Source organism: Arachis hypogaea, chromosome 19 (genome assembly GCF_003086295.3).
Source record: "Arachis hypogaea cultivar Tifrunner chromosome 19, arahy.Tifrunner.gnm2.J5K5, whole genome shotgun sequence".
NCBI lineage: Eukaryota > Viridiplantae > Streptophyta > Magnoliopsida > Fabales > Fabaceae > Arachis > Arachis hypogaea.
This window is the reverse complement of record NC_092054.1, coordinates 91,898,908-91,916,186: the sequence shown is the minus strand read 5'-3', so window position 1 is coordinate 91,916,186 and position 17,279 is coordinate 91,898,908. Positions and strand designations below refer to the sequence as shown.

Here is a 17,279-nt window from a genome sequence, read left to right as displayed (position 1 = left end):
TCTTTTTCTTAATTCTATTTCATATTTTCAAAATTAATGCTAACAATTAATGTGATTGATTCAAAAATTTTAAGTTTGTTACTTGCCTAATAAGAAAGGTTCAATCTTTAAATTTTAAAATCATATCTTTTTGTTTCTTGTTAGTCAAGTAACTAACTTTAATTTTCATAATCAAACCTTTTTAAATTTCTTTTTCAAATCTTTTTCAAAATAAATGTCAATCACATCTTTTTCAAAATCAATTTCAAAATCTTTTCTAACCTCTTATCTTTTCAAATTGATTTTCAAATCTTTTTCAATTAACTACTTGACTTTTTGTTAGATTTTAAAAAGTTTACTATTTCAATCATATCTTTTTCAAAACTACCTAACTGCTTCTCTCTCTCTCTAATTTTTGAAAATCACTAACCTCTTTTTCAAAATTTTTTTTAATTAACTAATTATTTTAAATTTTAATTTAATTTAATTTCATTTTTAGTTTATTTTCGAATTTTAACTTTAATTTTAAATTAAAAACAAGAATATTTCTCTTTTTTTTTCAATTATTTTCGAAAATTCTTCTCTCTCACCTACTCCTAATTATTTATTTATCTACTAACACTTCTCATGTTAAAAATTCGAACCCTCTCCCTTTTTCTGTGTTCGAATTTCTTTTCTTCTTCTACTCACATAAAGGAATCTCTATACTGTGACATAGAGGATTCCATATTTTCTTTTTTGTTCTCTTCTTTTTCATATGAGCAGGAACAAGGATAAGAACATTCTTGTTGAAGCCGATCCTGAACCTGAAAGGACTCTGAAGAGGAAGCTAAGGGAAGCTAAAGCACAACTCTCTGGAGAAAATCTGACAGAAATTTTCGAAAAAGAAGGAGACATGGCCGAAAATAATAACAATGCAAGGAAGATGCTTGGTGACTTTACTGCACCAAATTCCAATTTACATGGAAGAAGCATCTCAATCCCTGCCATTGGAGCAAATAATTTTGAGCTAAAGCCTCAATTAGTTTCTCTGATGCAACAGAATTGCAAGTTTCATGGACTTCCATCAGAAGATCTTTTTCAATTCTTAACTGAATTCTTGCAAATCTGTGATACTGTTAAGATCAATGGGGTTGATCCCGAGGTCTACAAGCTTATGCTTTTCCCGTTTGCTGTAAGAGACAGAGCTAGAATATGGTTGGACTCTCAACCTAAAGATAGCCTGAACTCTTGGGATAAGCTGGTCACGGCTTTCTTAGCCAAGTGCTTTCCTCCTAAAAAGCTTAGCAAGCTTAGAGTGGATGTTAAAACCTTCAAACAGAAAGAAGGTGAATCCCTCTATGAAGCTTGGGAGAGATACAAGCAACTGACCAAAATGTGTCCTTCTGACATGCTTTCAGAATGGACCATCCTAGATATATTCTATGATGGTCTGTCTGAATTATCTAAGATGTCATTAGACCATTCTGCAGGCATTCACCTAAAGAAAATGCCTGCAGAAGCTCAAGAACTCATTGACATGGTTGCAAATAACCAGTTCATGTACACTTCTGAAAGGAATCCTGTGAGTAATGGGACGCCTCAGAGGAAGGGAGTTCTTAAAATTAATACTCTGAATGCCATATTGGCTCAGAATAAAATATTGACTCGGCAAGTCAATATGATTTCTCAGAGTCTTAATGGATTGCAAGCTGCATCCAACAGTACTCAAGAGGTATCTTCTGAAGAAGAAGCTTATGATCCTGAGAACCCTGCAATAGTAGAGGTGAATTACATGGGGGAACCCTATGGAAATACCTATAATCCCTCATGGAGAAATCATCCAAATTATTCACATAAGGATCAACAAAAGCCTCAACAAGGCTTTAATAATGGTGGAAGAAACAGGTTTAGCAATAGCAAGCCTTTTCCATCATCCACTCAGCAACAGACAGAGAATTCTGAGCAAAATCCATCTAGCTTAGCAAATATAGTCTCTGATCTATCTAAGGCCACTTTAAGTTTCACGAATAAAACAAGGTCCTCCATTAGAAATTTGGAGGCACAAGTGGGCCAGCTGAGTAAAAGAGTCACTGAAACTCCTCCTAGTACTCTCCCAAGCAATACAGAAGAGAATTTAAAAAGAGAGTGCAAGGCCATTAGCTTACTTGGTGTGGCCAAACCCAGAGAGGAGGAGGAGGACGTGAATCCTAGTGAGGAAGACCTCCTGGAACGCTCAGTGACCAATAAGGAGTTTCCCTTTGAGGAACCAAAGGAATCTGAGGCTCATCTAGAGACCATAGAGATTCCATTGAACCTCCTTTTGCCCTTCATGAGCTCTGATGACTATTCTTCCTCTGAAGAGGATAAAAAAATTACTGAAGAGCAAGTTGCTAAATACCTTGGTACAATCATGAAGCTGAATGCCAAATTATTTGGTAATGAGACCTGAGAAGATGAACCTCCCTTGCTCACCAATGAACTGAATGCATTGGATAGGCATAAATTACATCAAAAGAAATAGGATCCTGGTAAATTCCTAATTCCCTGTAACATAGGCACCACGACCTTTGAGAAGGCTCTGTGTGACCTGGGGTCAAGAATAAACTTAATGCCACTCTCTGTAATGGAGAAACTTGGGATCTTTGAGGTGCAAGCTACCAGAATCTCATTAGAGATGGCAGACAACTCAAGAAAATAGGCTTATGGACTAGTAGAGGACGTGTTAGTAAAGGTTGAAGGCCTTTACATCCCTACTGATTTCATAATCCTAGACACTGGGAAGGATGAGGATGAATCCATCATCCTTGGAAGAGCTTTCCTAGCCACAGCAAGAGCTGTGATTGATGTGGACAGAGGAGAATTGGTCCTTCAACTGAATGAGGACAACCTTGTGTTTAAAACTCAAGGATCTCCTTCTGTAACCATGGAGAGTAAGCATGAAAATCTTCTCTCACTGCAGAGTCAACCAAAGCCCCCCCAGTCAAACTCTAAGTTTGGTGTTGGGAGGCCACAACCAAACTCTAAGTTTGGTGTTGAACCCCCACATTCAAACTCTAAGTTTGGTGTTGGGAGGTCCCAACAATGCTCTGAACATCTGTGAGGCTCCATGAGAGCTCACTGTCAAGCTATTGACATTAAAGAAGTGCTTGTTGGGAGGCAACCCAATGTTATTTAATTATATCTATTTATTTTCCATTGTTATTTTATATTTTCTTTAGGTTGATGATCATGTAATGTCACAAAAACTACTGAAAAATTAAAAACAGAATGAAAAATAGCAGAAGAAATAGCTCACCCTGGAGGAAGAACTTACTGGCGTTTAAACGCCAGTAAAAAGCATCAAACTGGCGTTTAACGCTAGAAAGAAGCATCAAGCTAGCGTTAAACGCCAGAAACAAGCACCAGACTGGCGTTTAACGCCTGAACAGAGCATGGAAGTGGCGTTAAACGCCAGAAACAAGCAGCAAGCTGGCGTTTAACACCGGACATGCATACTAAGGGCGTTTTACACGCCTAAATGGTGCAGGGATGAGAAATCCTTGACACCTCAGGATCTGTGAACCCCGTAGGATCCCCACCTACCCCACCTCTTCTTCTCTCCTCTTCACACCTTTCCATAGCACTCTTCCCCAAAATAACCTCCATCAATCACCTCCATTACTCCTCCATTTTCTTCTTCTCCTACTCACTTCTTTTTTCTTTTGCTCGAGGACGAGCAAACCTTCTAAGTTTGGTGTGGTAAAAGCATTGCTTTTTGTTTTTCCACAACCATTTATGGCACCTAAGGCCAGAGAAACCTCTAGAAAGAAGAAAGGGAAGACAAAAGCTTCCACCTCCGAGTCATGGGAGATGGAGAGATACATCTCAAGGGTCCATAGCTCGGTAGTAGAGCATTTGACTGCAAAATAAGAGATCATGGACCTCAACAAGAGCATGAGAAATTCCCTCACCAAGAAATCCCTGAGATGCCTCAAGGGATACATTTTCCTCCACACAACTATTGGGAGCAACTAAGGATAGGAGCACCAAAATCACTAGGGATGAAGCAACAAAGGCAAGGAAGAGACATAGAGGAGCTCAAGAGCACCATTGGTTCTTCAAGAAGAGGAAGACGCCACTCTCACTAAGGTGGACCCATTCCTTAATCTCCTTGTTCTTATTTTTCTGTTTTTCATTTACTATGCTTTATATTTTATTTATGTTTGTGTCTTATTACATGATCATTAGTATTTAAGGTTCTATGCCTTAAAGTTATGAATGTCCTATGAATCCATCACCTTTCTTAAATGAAAAATGTTTTAATTACAAAAGAACAAGAAGTACATGAATTTTGAATTCATCCTTGAAATTAGTTTAATTATTTTGATGTGGTGACAATACTTTTTGTTTTCTGCATGAATGCTTGAACAGTGTATATGTCTTTTGAATTTGTTGTTTATGAATGTTAAAATTGTTGGCTCTTGAAGAATAAGGAAAAAGGAGAAATGTTATTTGATGATCTGAAAAATCATAAAATTGATTCTTGAAGCAAGAAAAAGCAGTGAATACAAAAGCTTGCGAAAAAAAAGAAAAGAAAAATGGCGAAAAAAAAAGAAAAACAAAAAGCAAGCAGAAAAAGCCAAAAGCTCTTTAAACCAAAAGGCAAGAGCAAAAAGCCAATAGCCCTTAAAACCAAAAGGCAAGTGTTATAAAAAGGATCCAAGGCTTTGAGCATCAGTGGATAGGAGGGCCTAAAGGAATAAAATCCTGGCCTAAGCGGCTAAACCAAGCTGTCCCTAACCATGTGCTTGTGGCGTGAAGGTGTCAAGTGAAAACTTGAGATTGAGTGGTTAAAGTCAAGGTCCAAAGAAAAAAAAGAGTGTGCTTAAGAACCTTGGACACCTCTAATTGGGGACTCTAGAAAAGCTGAGTCACAATCTGAAAAGGTTCACCCAATTATGTGTCTGTGGCATTTATGTATTCGGTGGTAATACTGGAAAACAGAGTGCTTAGGGCCACGGCCAAGACTCATAAAGTAGCTGTGTTCAAAAATCAACATACTGAACTAGGAGAATCAATAACTCTATCTAAAATCTAAAGTTCCTATAGATGCCAATCATTCTGAACTTCAATGGATAAAGTGAGATGCCAAAACTATTCAAGAGGCAAAAAGCTACTAGTCCCGCTCATCTGGTTGGAGCTAAGTTTCATTGTTATTTTGTAATTTATAGTATATTCTCTTCTTTTTATCCTATTTAATTTTTAGTTGCTTGGGGACAAGCAACAATTAAAGTTTGGTGTTGTGATGAGCGGATAATTTATACGCTTTTTGGCATTATTTTTATATAGTTTTTAGTATGATTTAGTTAGTTTTTAGTATATTTTTATTAGTTTTTAAATAAAAATCACATTTCTGGACTTTACTATGAGTTTGTGTATTTTGTTTGAGATTTCAGGTAATTTCTGGCTGAAATTGAGGGACTTGAGCAAAAATCAAATTCAGAGGTTGAAGAAGGACTACAGATGCTATTGGATTCTGACCTCCCTGTACTCAAAGTAAAATTTCTAGAGCTACAGGAGTCCAAATGATGCGCTCTCAATTGTGTTGGAAAGTAGAAATCTAGGGCTTTCCAGCAATATATAATAGTCCATACTTTGCCCGAGTTTAGATGACGCAAATTGGCGTTCAAAACCAGCCTTCTGCCCTATTCTGGAGTTAAACACCAGAAACAGATTGTAAAGCAGTGTTAAACGCCAGAAACAGGTTACAAACTGGCGTTTAACTCCAAGGAAGACCTCTACACGTGAAAACTTCATTGCTCAGCCCAAGCACACTCCAAGTGGGCCCGGAAGTGGATTTTTACATCATTTACTTATCTTTGTAAACCCTAGTAACTAGTTTAGTATAAATAGAACTTTTTACTATCATGTTAGGCGTCTGATCTTTTGATCAATTTTAGATCTCTAGACCTCCATGGGAGGCTGGCCACTCGGCCATGTCTACCCTATTATCACTTATGTATTTTCAACGGTAGAGTTTCTACACACCATATATTAAGGTGTGGAGCTCTGCTGTTCCTCATGAATTAATGCAAAGTACTATTGTTTTTCTATTCAATTCGAGCCTATTTATTCTCTAAGATAGTCATTCTCACACAAGAACATGATGAATGTGATGATTATGTGACGCTCATCATCATTCTCACTTATGAACACGTGCCTGACAAACACTTCCGTTCTACATGTGAACGCGTTCCTGACAAACACTTCTGTTCACTAAAGAAGCTTCCTCTGAAGGAGAAGCTTATGACCCTAAGAATCCTGAAATAGAAGGGGTGAATTACATGGGAGAATCCTATGGAAACACCTATAATCCTTCATGGAGGAATCATCCTAATCTCTCATGGAAGGATCAACAGAAGCCTAATCAAGGCTTCAATAATAATGGTGGGAGAAATAGGTTTGACAATAGCAAGCCTTTTCCATCATCTTCTGAGCAACAGACAGAGAATTCTAAGCAGAGCCACTCTGACTTAGCAACCATAGTCTCTGATCTATCTAAGACCACTCTCAGTTTTATGACTAAAACAAGGTCCTCCATTAGAAATTTGGAGGCACAAGTGGGTCAATTGAGTAAAAGAGTTATTGAAATTCCTCCTAGTACTCTCCCAAGCAATACAGAAGAGAATCTAAAGAGAGAGTGCAAGGCCATAAATATAACCAACATGGCCAAACCTAGGGAGGAAGAAAAGGCAGTGATTTCCAGTGAGGAAGACCTCAATGGACGTCCATTGGCCACTAAGGAGTTCCCTAATGAGGAACCAAGGGAATCTGAGGCTCACATAGAGACCATAGAGATTCCACTGAACTTACTGTTGCCATTCATGAGCTCTGATGAGTATTCTTCCTCTGAAGAGGATGAATATATTGTTGAAGAGCAAGTTGCTTAATATCTAGGAGCAATCATGAAGCTGAATGCCAAGTTATTTGGTAATGAGACTTGGGAGGATGAACCTCCATTGCTCATCAACGAACTGAATGCTTTGGGGCAACTAATGTTACCTCAGAAGAAACGAGATCCCAGAAAGTTCTTAATACCCTGTACCATAGGCACCATGACCTTTAAGAAGGCTCTGTGTGACCTGGGGTCAGGTATAAACCTCATGCCACTCTCTGTAATGGAGAAACTATGGATCTTTTAGGTACAAGCTGCTGAATTCTCACTAGAATTGGCAGATAAATCAAAGAAACAAGCTTATGGAGTTGTAGAGGATGTCTTAGTGAAGGTTGAAGGCTTTTACATCCCTGCTGATTTCATAATCCTAGACACTGGGAAGGAAGAGGATGAATCCATCATCCTTGGAAGACCCTTCCTAGACACAACAAGGGTTGTGATTGATGTGCACAGAGGAGAGTTAGTCCTTCAATTGAATGAGGACTACCTTGTGTTTTAGGCTCAAGGATCTTCTTCTATAACCATGGAGAGGAAGCATGAAAAGCTTCTCTCAATACAGAGTCAAACAGAGCCCCCACACTCAACTTCTAAGTTTGGTGTTGGAGGGCCACCATTAAGCTCTGAGTCTCTGTGAAGCTCTCTAAGAGCTCACTGTCAAGCTATTGACATTAAAGAAGCACTTATTGGGAGGCAACCCAATGTTATTTAATTATATTTATTTATTTTCCATTGTTATTTTATATTTTCTTTAGGTTGATGATCATGTGAAGTCATAAAAACAACTGCAAAATTAAAGCGGAATAAAAAACAGCATCAAAAATAGCACACCCTGGAGGACAGGCTTACTTGCGTTTAAATGCCAGTAAGGATAGCAGAATGGGCGTTTAACGCCCAGCCTGGCAGCATTCTGGGTGTTAAAAGCCAGAAATGGAAGACAGACTGGCGTTTAATGCCAGAACAGAAAAGGGTGTCTGGCTGGCGTTAAACGCCATAAAGGGGCAGCAGACTGGCGTTTAACACCAGGAAAGGTAGCAGAGTTGGCGTTTAACGCCAGAATTGGCACACAAAGGGCGTTTGAACGCCAGAATGGTGCAAGGAGCAGAATTCATTGACACCTCAGGATCTGTGGACCCCATAGGATCCTCACCTACCCCACCTCTTCTTCTCTCCTCTTCACACCTTTCCATAACACTCTTCCCCAAATACCCTTGACCAATCCCATTAATAACTCTTCCCCAAATACCCTTCACCTATTAAATCTTACCCTCTTCTCCATAATCTCTTCATCACTCACATCCTTCCATCATAAAACCCCACTTACCTCACCATTTAAATTCAAACCATTTCCCTCCCAAACCCACCCCCTCATGACCGAATTCCCTCTCTCCCCTACCCTATAAATACCCCCTCCTCACTACCTTCACTTTCACACATCACAAACAATTTTTCCCCCCTTGGCTGAAACCAACACTGCCCTCCATCTCCTCTATTTCTTCTTCTTCTACTCCTTTCTTTCTTCTTTTGCTCGAGGACGAGCAAACCTTTTAAGTTTGGTGTAGAAAAAGCTCTGCTTTTCTATTTTTCCATAACTACTAATGGGACCTAAGATCAGAGAAACCTCTAGAAAGAGGAAAGGGAAGACAATTTCTTCCACCTCCGAGTCATGGGAGATGGAGAGATTCATCTCAAAGGTCCATCAAGACCACTTCTATGAAGTTGCGGCCAAGAAAAAGGTGATCCCCGAGGTCCCCTTCATGCTCAAAAAGAGTGAATATCCAGAGATTCGACATGAGATTCAAAGAAGAGGTTGGAAAGCTCTCACCAACCCCATTCAACAAGTCAGAATCTTAATGGTTCAAGAGTTCTATGCTAATGTATAGATCACTAAGAACCATGATCAAAGTATTAACCCGAACCCGAAGAATTGGCTCACAATGGTTCAGGGGAATTACTTGGATTTCAGTCCGGAAAATGTGAGATTGGCATTCAACTTGCCAACAATGCAAGGAGATCCTCATCCTTTCACTATAAGGGTCAACTTTGATCAAATGTTGGACCAAGTCCTTAGGGACATTTGTGTGGAAGGAGCTCAATGGAAGAGAGACTCAAGAGGCAAGCCGGTTCAACTAAGAAGGCTTGACCTCAAACCCGTGGCTAGGGGATGGTTGGAGTTCATCCAACGCTCTGTTATTTCTACTAGTAATCGGTCTGAAGTTACAATAGACCGGGCTATCATGATCCATAGTATCATGAATGGAGAGGAAGTGGAAGTTCATGAGATCATATCCCTAGAACTCTACAAGGTGGCAGACAAGCCCTCTACTTTGGCAAGGTTAGCCTTCCCTCATCTCATCTGTACCCTATGCAATTCAGCTGGACTTGTAGCTTTTTGCCTCTTGAATAGTTTTGGCATCTCACTTTATCCATTGAAGTTCAGAATGATTGGCATCTATAGGAACTCAGAGTTCAGATAGTGTTATTGATTCTCCTAGTTCAGTATGATGATTCTTGAACACAGCTATTTTATAAGTCTTGGCCGTGGCCCTAAGCACTTTATTTTCCAGTATTACCACCGGATACATAAATGCCACAGACATATAATTGGGTGAACCTTTTCAGATTGTGACTCAGCTTTGCTAAAGTCCCCAATTAGAGGTGTCCAGGGTTCTTAAGCACACTCTTCTTTTGCTTTGGGCCTTGACTTTAACCGCTCAGTCTCAAGTTTTCACTTGACACCTTCACGCCACAAGCACATGGTTAGGGACAGCTTGGTTTAGCCGCTTAGGCCAGGATTTTATTCCTTTAGGCCCTCCTATCCACTGATGCTCAAAGCCTTGGGATCCTTTTTATTTACCCTTGCCTTTTGGTTTTAAGGGTTATTGGCTTTTTGCTCTTGCCTCTTGGTTTTAAGAGCTTTTGGCTTTTTCTGCTTGCTTTTTCTTTTATATTTTTTTTTTGCCTATATTTTTTTCTTTTTTTTTTCTGCAAGCTTTGTTCTTTGCTGCTTTTTCTTGCTTCAAGAATCATTTTTATGATATTTCAGATTATCAAATAACATGTCTCCTTATCATCATTCTTTCAAGAGCCAACATATTTAACATCCTTAAACAACAACTTCAAAAGACATATGCACTGTTCAAGCATTCATTCAGAAAACAAAAAGCATTGTCACCACATCAATATAATTAAACTAAGTTCAAGGATAAATTTGAAACTCATGTACTTCTTGTTCTTTTGAATTAAAACAGTTTTCATTTAAGAGAGGTGATGGATTCATAGGACATTCATAACTTTAAGACAAAGTTACTAAATACTAATGATCATGTAATGAAGACACAAACATGGATAAGCACTTAACATAGAGAAAACGAAAAACAGAGAATGTAAGAACAAGGAATGAGTCCACCTTAGTGATGGTGGCGTTTCCTTCTTGAGGAACCAATGATGTCCTTGAGCTCTTCTATGTCTCTTCCTTGTCTTTGTTGCTCCTCCCTCATTGCTTTTTGATATTCTCTTATTTCATGAAGGATGATGGAGTGCTCTTGATGTTCCACCCTTAATTTTCCCATGTTGGAACTTAATTCTCCTAGGGAGGTGTTGATTTCCTCCAAATAGTTTTGTGGAGGAAAATGCATTTGAGGCATCTCTGGGATCTCATGGTGATGAGCTTCATGCGTCTCTTGAGATCCATGAGTAACATTTGAGCTTGATGCATTTGAGGCATCTCTAGCATTTGAGTGCTCTCTTGCTTGCTCCATCCTTTTCTTAGTGATGGGCATCTCTTCCTCAATGGGAATGTCTCCTTTTATGAAAGCTCCAGCTGAGTAACATAGATGGCAAATAAGATGAGGAAAAGCTAGCCTTGCCCCAAGAGAGGGCTTTTTGGCTATTTTGTAGAGTTCAAGGGAGATGACGTCATGAACTTCTACTTCTTCTCCAATCATGATGCTATGGATCATGATGGCCTGATCCACAGTAACTTCAGATCGGTTGCTAGTGGGGATGATGGAGCGTTGGATGAACTCCAACCATCCTCTAGCCACAGGCTTGAGGTCCGGTCTTCTTAATTGAACCGGCTTGCCTTTGGAGTTAATCTTCCATTGAGCTCCTTCTACACATATGTCCATGAGGACTTGGTCCAACCTTTGATTAAAGTTGACCCTTCTAGTGTAGGGGCGTGCATCTCCTTGCTGATGGGATATTTTCGCGGAGAAACGAATTCCTCCAAAACACCCAAATCTAACCGGCAAGTGCACCGGGTCGCATCAAGTAATAATAACTCACGGGAGTGAGGTCGATCCCACAGGGATTGAAGGATTGAGCAATTTTAGTTTAGTGGTTGATTTAGTCAAGCGAATCAAGATTTGGTTGAGTGATTTGTAATTTGCAGAATTTAAATTGCATGGAAAGTAAAGGGAATGGGTAATTGACATGAAATTAAAGAGAACAGGAATTTAAATGCTGAATCTTAAAGAACATGAAATTAAATGGCAGAAACTTAGAATGCAAGAAATGTAAATTGCAGAATCTTAAAGTGCAAGAAATGTAAATAGCTTGAATTGTAAAGGGAATTGGGAGTTGGATTTGCAGAAATTAAACGAGGGAAAGTAAATTGCAACCAACAGAGAAGTAAAAGAACACTTGGATTGAACCGAATCTAAAAACAGAATTGTAAATAAGCATGAGAACAGTAAACAGGGAATGGGAAATGGGGAATTCGGATCTCAGGACCCAAGAGACTAGATAACCAAGTCTAGATCTCAATGCCTTCCTAGATCCAACAAGAACAATTGCAAAGGAATTGTAAATTACAAAGAAAGTAGATGAAGAACAATTAACAGAAATTAAATTCAATAAGCAGTAGAAGAAACAGAGAGATCTTCGGATGAGATTGAAACAGAATTCCTTCAATTCTCCAACCCAAGATCCAAGACAATTGCAATTGAAATTGAAAGCAATAAAACTAAGAGGGAGAGAGTGGAATTCTCCTTCCCCGAAACTAAGAAATTAAAGATCACTCAATATCCAAAGCTCTCCGAAAACTATTATGAAAACTCAAAAGGAAAGCTCCCCTAAGAACTTGAATTCTATCCTATTTATACACTTTCTTCAAATGATCTTCAAGCCTTGAGTTGGGCCTTTGCTCTTGGTGGAATTGGGTTGAGAGAGGCCTTGGTTGATTGCTCTTGGAGTTTGGAGAGGAACCAAAGTGAAGCAAGTGAACCGGGTTGGAGTTTTGCAAAAGTTTGAGTAAAAGTTTGACCAAAAGTTTGAGGCAAACTTTTGGTCCAACTTTTCATATCAGCCCCCATATTTTGCTGATACCCACGTTGGTGCAAAAGTTAGGGGTCTAACTTTTGCTCCAACGTTGGCCTTCCTTAGTGCACTTATGGCGCCAACGTTAGCCCAAAAGTTAGAGGCTAACGTTGGCGCAAACTTTTGCTCCCCCTTTGTGTTTTTCATGTGCCAACGTTAGCCCAAAAGTTAGAGGCTAACGTTGGCGCAAACTTTTGGTGCCCAGGGAGTGTTCTTCTCATGCCAACGTTAGCCACAAAGTTAGGGGCTAACGTTGGCGCAAACTTTTGGTGCCCAGGGAGTAACTTTCATGTGCCAACGTTAGCCCAAAAGTTAGGGGCTAACGTTGGGGCTAACTTTTCACCCAAAAGTTTGTGCAAAAGTTTGAGGCTAACTTTTGGTCCAACTTTTTACTTCCTGGTTCATTTTCACTTATTCCATTGTCCTCTCTTTACTCCTAGCCATTCCTTCTTGCATCAACCTTTCTCCAAGCTTTCTTCACCTATCATTAATCAACCAAACACATCAAAGCTATGCTTAAAATCATGAGATATTCATTTTATCATAATATGTGACAATTATAGCCTAAAACCTCATGAAAAAGCATGAATTCATACATGGTTGATTCAATCAAAGGAAGCATGAAAATCTACCCAAATTAGCTTACTTGTAGCTCAAGAAAGTGCACAATTCAAGTGAAAACAAAAGAAAAAGACTAGTGAAACTAGGCTAAGATGACTTGTCATCACTTGCATCATAGGCAAGTTAAACGCCAACCTCACATTTTCCGGACTAAAATCTAAGTATTTCCCCCGAACCATTGTAATATAATTCTTTGGGTTTGGGTTCTTACTTTGCTCATGGTTCCTAGTGATCCATGCATTGGCATAGAACTCTTGAACCATTAGGATGCCGACCTGTTTGGATGGGGTTTGTTAGAACTTCCCAACCTCTTCTTTGGATTTCATGTCGGATCTCCGGATACTCATTCTTCTTGAGCATGAAAGGGACCTCGGGGATCACCTTCTTCTTGACCACAACATCATAGAAGTGGTCTTGATGAGCTTTGGAGATGAATCTTTCCATCTCCCATGACTCGGAGGTGGAAGCTTTTGTCTTCCCTTTCCCTTTTCTAGAGGATTCTCCGGTCTTGGGTGCCATCAATGGTAATGGAAAAACAAAAAGCTTATGTTTTTACCACACCAAATTTAGAATATTGCTCGCCCTCGAGCAAGAGAAGAAAGAATAGATGAAAAAGAAGAAGAAAATATGGAGGAGAGGGGGGAGGGGTGTATTCGGCCAAAAAGGGGAAGAGAGGGTTGTGTTGTGTGAAAATGAAGAAGAATGGAGGGCTTTATATAGGGAAGGGAGGGGGGGTAAGGTTCGGCCATAAGGGTGGGTTTTGGGTGGGAAATTGATTTTGAATTTTGAAGGTAGGTGGGGTTTATGAGGTAGGTTTATGGGGAAGAGTGGATGGATGTGAGTGGTGAAGTGGTTATAGGGAAGAGAGATTGAGGTGATTGGTTAAGAGTTTTGGGGAAGAGTATTTATGGGATTGTGTGAAAGAGGGGTGAGAAGAAGTGAGTGGAGGTAGGTGGGGATCCTGTGGGTCCACAGATCCTGAGGTGTTCCTGTGGGGTCCACAGATCCTGAGGTGTTCAAGGATTTACAACCTTGCACCAAATTAGGCATGCAAAATGCCCTTGCACACAACTCTGGGCGTTCAACGCCAGATTGGTGCTTGTTCTGGGCGTTGAACGCCCATTTGTTGCCCATTTCTGGCGTTGAACGCCAGAACTATGCTTGTTCTGGGCGTTCAGCGCCAGCTCTTCTCCAAGGTGCAATTCTGGCATTCAAACGCCCAGATGCTGCCCATTTTGGGCGTTTAGCGCCAGAACCATGCTCTGTTCTGGCGTTGAACGCCAGCCAGATGCTTCTTACTGGCGTTTAAACGCCAGTAAGGTCTTCCTCCAGGGTGTGATTTTTCTTCTGCTGTTTTTGATTCAGTTTTCAATTTTTATATTTATTTTGTGACTCCACATGATCATGAACCTAATAAAACATGAAAGAACAAGAAAAATAAAATTAGATAAATAAAAATTGGGTTGCCTCCCAACAAGCGCTTCTTTAATGTCAATAGCTTGACAGTGGACTCTCATGGAGCCTCACAGATGTTCAGAGCTTTGTTGAGACTTCCAAACACCAAACTTAGAGTTTGGTTGTGGCCTCCCAACACCAAACTTAGAGTTTGACTGTGGGGGCTCTGGTTGACTCTATTTTGAGAGAAGCTTACTGTGCCTCTTTTCCATATTTACAGAAGGGTAACCTTGAGTTGTAAACACAAGGGAGTCCTCATTCAATTGAAGGACTAATTCACCTCTGTCAACATCAATCACAGCTCTTGCTGTGGCTAGGAAAGGTCTTCCAAGGATGATGGATTCATCCTCATCCTTCCCAGTATCAAGGATTATGAAATCAGCAGGGATGTAAAGGCCTTCAACCTTTACTAACACGTCCTCTACTTGTCCATAAGCCTGTTTTCTTGAATTGTCTGCCATCTCTAATGAGATTTTAGTAGCTTGCACCCCAAAGATTCCCAGTTTCTCTATTACAGAGAGGGGCATGAGGTTTATCCCTGAACCAAGGTCACACAGAGCCTTTTCAAAGATTATGGTGCCTATGGTACAAGGTACTAGGAACTTTCCAGGATCCTGTTTCTTCTGAGGCAATCTCAGTTGATCCAGATCACTTAGTTCATTGGTGAACAAGGGAGGTTCATCTTCCCAAGTCTCAATACCAAATAATTTGGCATTCAGCTTCATGATTGCACCAAGAAACTTGGCAGCTTGCTCTTCAGTAACATCCTCATTCTCTTCAGAAGAGGAATACTCATCAGAGCTCATGAATGGCATGAGGAGGTTCAATGGAATCTCTATGTTCTCTAGATGAGTCTCAGATTCCTTTGGTTCCTCAGAGGAAAACTCCTTATTGATCACTGGACGTCCCAGGAGGTCTTCCTCCTTGGGATTCACATCATCCTCCTCTCTTGTGAGTTCGGCCATGATTGCTATATCAATGGCCTTGCACTCTCCTTTTGGATTTTCTTCTGTATTGCTTGGGAGAGTACTAGGAGGGATTTCAGTGATCCTTTTACTCAGCTGGCCTACTTGTGCTTCCAAATTTCTAATGGAGGACCTTGTTTCATTCATGAAACTCACAGTGGCCTTAGATAGATCAGAGACTAAGTTTGCTAAACTAGAGGTATTTTGTTCAGAGTTCTCTGTCTGTTGCTGAGTGGATGATGGAAAAGGTTTATTATTGTTAAACCTATTTCTTCCACCATTATTAAAGCCTTGTTGAGGCTTTTGTTGATCCTTCCATGAGAGATTTGGATGATTTCTCCATGAGGGGTTATAGGTGTTTCCATAGAGGGATTCACCTTCTTTCTGTCTGGAGGTCTGAACATCCACTCTAAGCTTACTCAGCTTTTAAGGAGGAAAGAACTTGGCTAAGAAAGCCTTGACCAGCTTATCCCAAGAGTTCAGGCTATCCTTAGGTTGAGAGTCCAACCATACTCTAACCCTGTCTCTTACAGCAAAAGGGAAAAGCATGAGCCTGTAGACTTCAGGATCTACTCCATTAGTCTTAACAGTATCACATATCTGCAAGAATTCAGTTAAGAACTGAAAAGGATCTTCAGATGGAAGTCCATGAAACTTGCAGTTCTGCTGCATCAGAGAAACTAATTGAGGTTTAAGCTCAAAATTGTTTGCTCCAATGGCAGGAACGGAGATGCTTCTTCCATGTAAATTGGAATTAGGTGCAGTAAAGTCACCAAGCATCCTCCTTGCATTATTATTATTTTTGGCTGCCATCTCCTCTTCTTGTTCGAAAATTTCTGAAAGGTGCTTGCTGGATTGTTGTAATTTAGCTTCTCTTAGTTTCCTCTTCAGAGTCCTTTTAGGTTTTGGATCTGCTTCAACAAGAATGTTCTTGTCCTTGCTCCTGCTCATATGAAAAAGAGGGACAGAAAAATAATAATAATAGGGGTACTTTTTACCCCAGTATAGAGGTCCCTATGTGAGTAGAAGAAAAGAAGAAGAAAAAATTCGAACACAGATGGAAGAGGGGGTTCGAATTTGGGTGAGATGAAGTCTTAGTAGATGAATAAATAAATAGAAGGAGATAAGAGAGAGAGAGAGTTTTCGAAAATAATTTTTGAAAAAGAGTTAGTGATTTTCGAAAATAGTTTTTGAAAAAGGTTAGTAATTTTCGAGAATTAAAATCAAAAATTAAAATAATTAGTTAATTAAAAAGAAATTTTGAAAAATAGGGAAGATATTTTCGAAAATTAGAGAGAGAGGGAGTTAGTTAGGTAGTTTTGAAAAAGATAAGAAACAAACAAAAAGTTAGTTAGTTAGTTGAAACAAATTTGAAAATCAATTTTGAAAAGATAAGAAGATAAGAAGTTAGGAAAGATATTTTAAAATCAAATTTTTGATAAAGATATGATTTTGAAAAAGATAAGATAGAAAGATATTTTTGAAAAGATATGATTGAAATTAGTTTTGAAAAAGATTTGATTTTTAAAATCACAATTAATGACTTGATTCACAAGAAATCACAAAATATGATTCTAGAACTTAAAGTTTGAATCTTTCTTAACAAGTAAGTTACAAACTTGAAAATTTTGAATCAAAACATTAATTGATGATGTTATTTTCAAAAATTAGGAGATAAAGATAAGAAAAAGATTTTTGAAAAATATTTTAAAAATTTTCGAAAATAAATAAGAAAAGTGAAAAAGATTTGATTTTTGAAAAAGATTTTGAAAAAGATAAAATTTTTAAATTGAAAATTTGATTTGACTCATAAAAACAACTAGATTTTAAAAAGTTTTGAAAAAGTCAACTCAAATTTTCGAAATTTATGAGTGAAAAAGGGAAAGATATTTTTTTGATTTTTTAATTTTTTATGATGAGAGGGAAGAACATGAAAAAGACTCAATGCATGAAAATTTTGGATCAAAACAATGAATGCATGCAAGAATTCTATGAATGTCAAGATGAACACCAAGAACACTTTGAAT

At 39.0% G+C, this 17,279-nt stretch overlaps 1 non-coding gene across 1 annotated transcript; it reads right to left on the bottom strand.

The window, feature by feature from the left end:
* Window positions 1-1,267: 1,267 nt before the first annotated feature.
* On the bottom strand, window positions 1,268-1,375 carry LOC112780467 (small nucleolar RNA R71). The gene has a single exon (XR_003191300.1). It is a non-coding gene; the product is annotated as a small nucleolar RNA R71 (small nucleolar RNA).
* Between the last annotated feature and the right edge of the window lie 15,904 nt (window positions 1,376-17,279).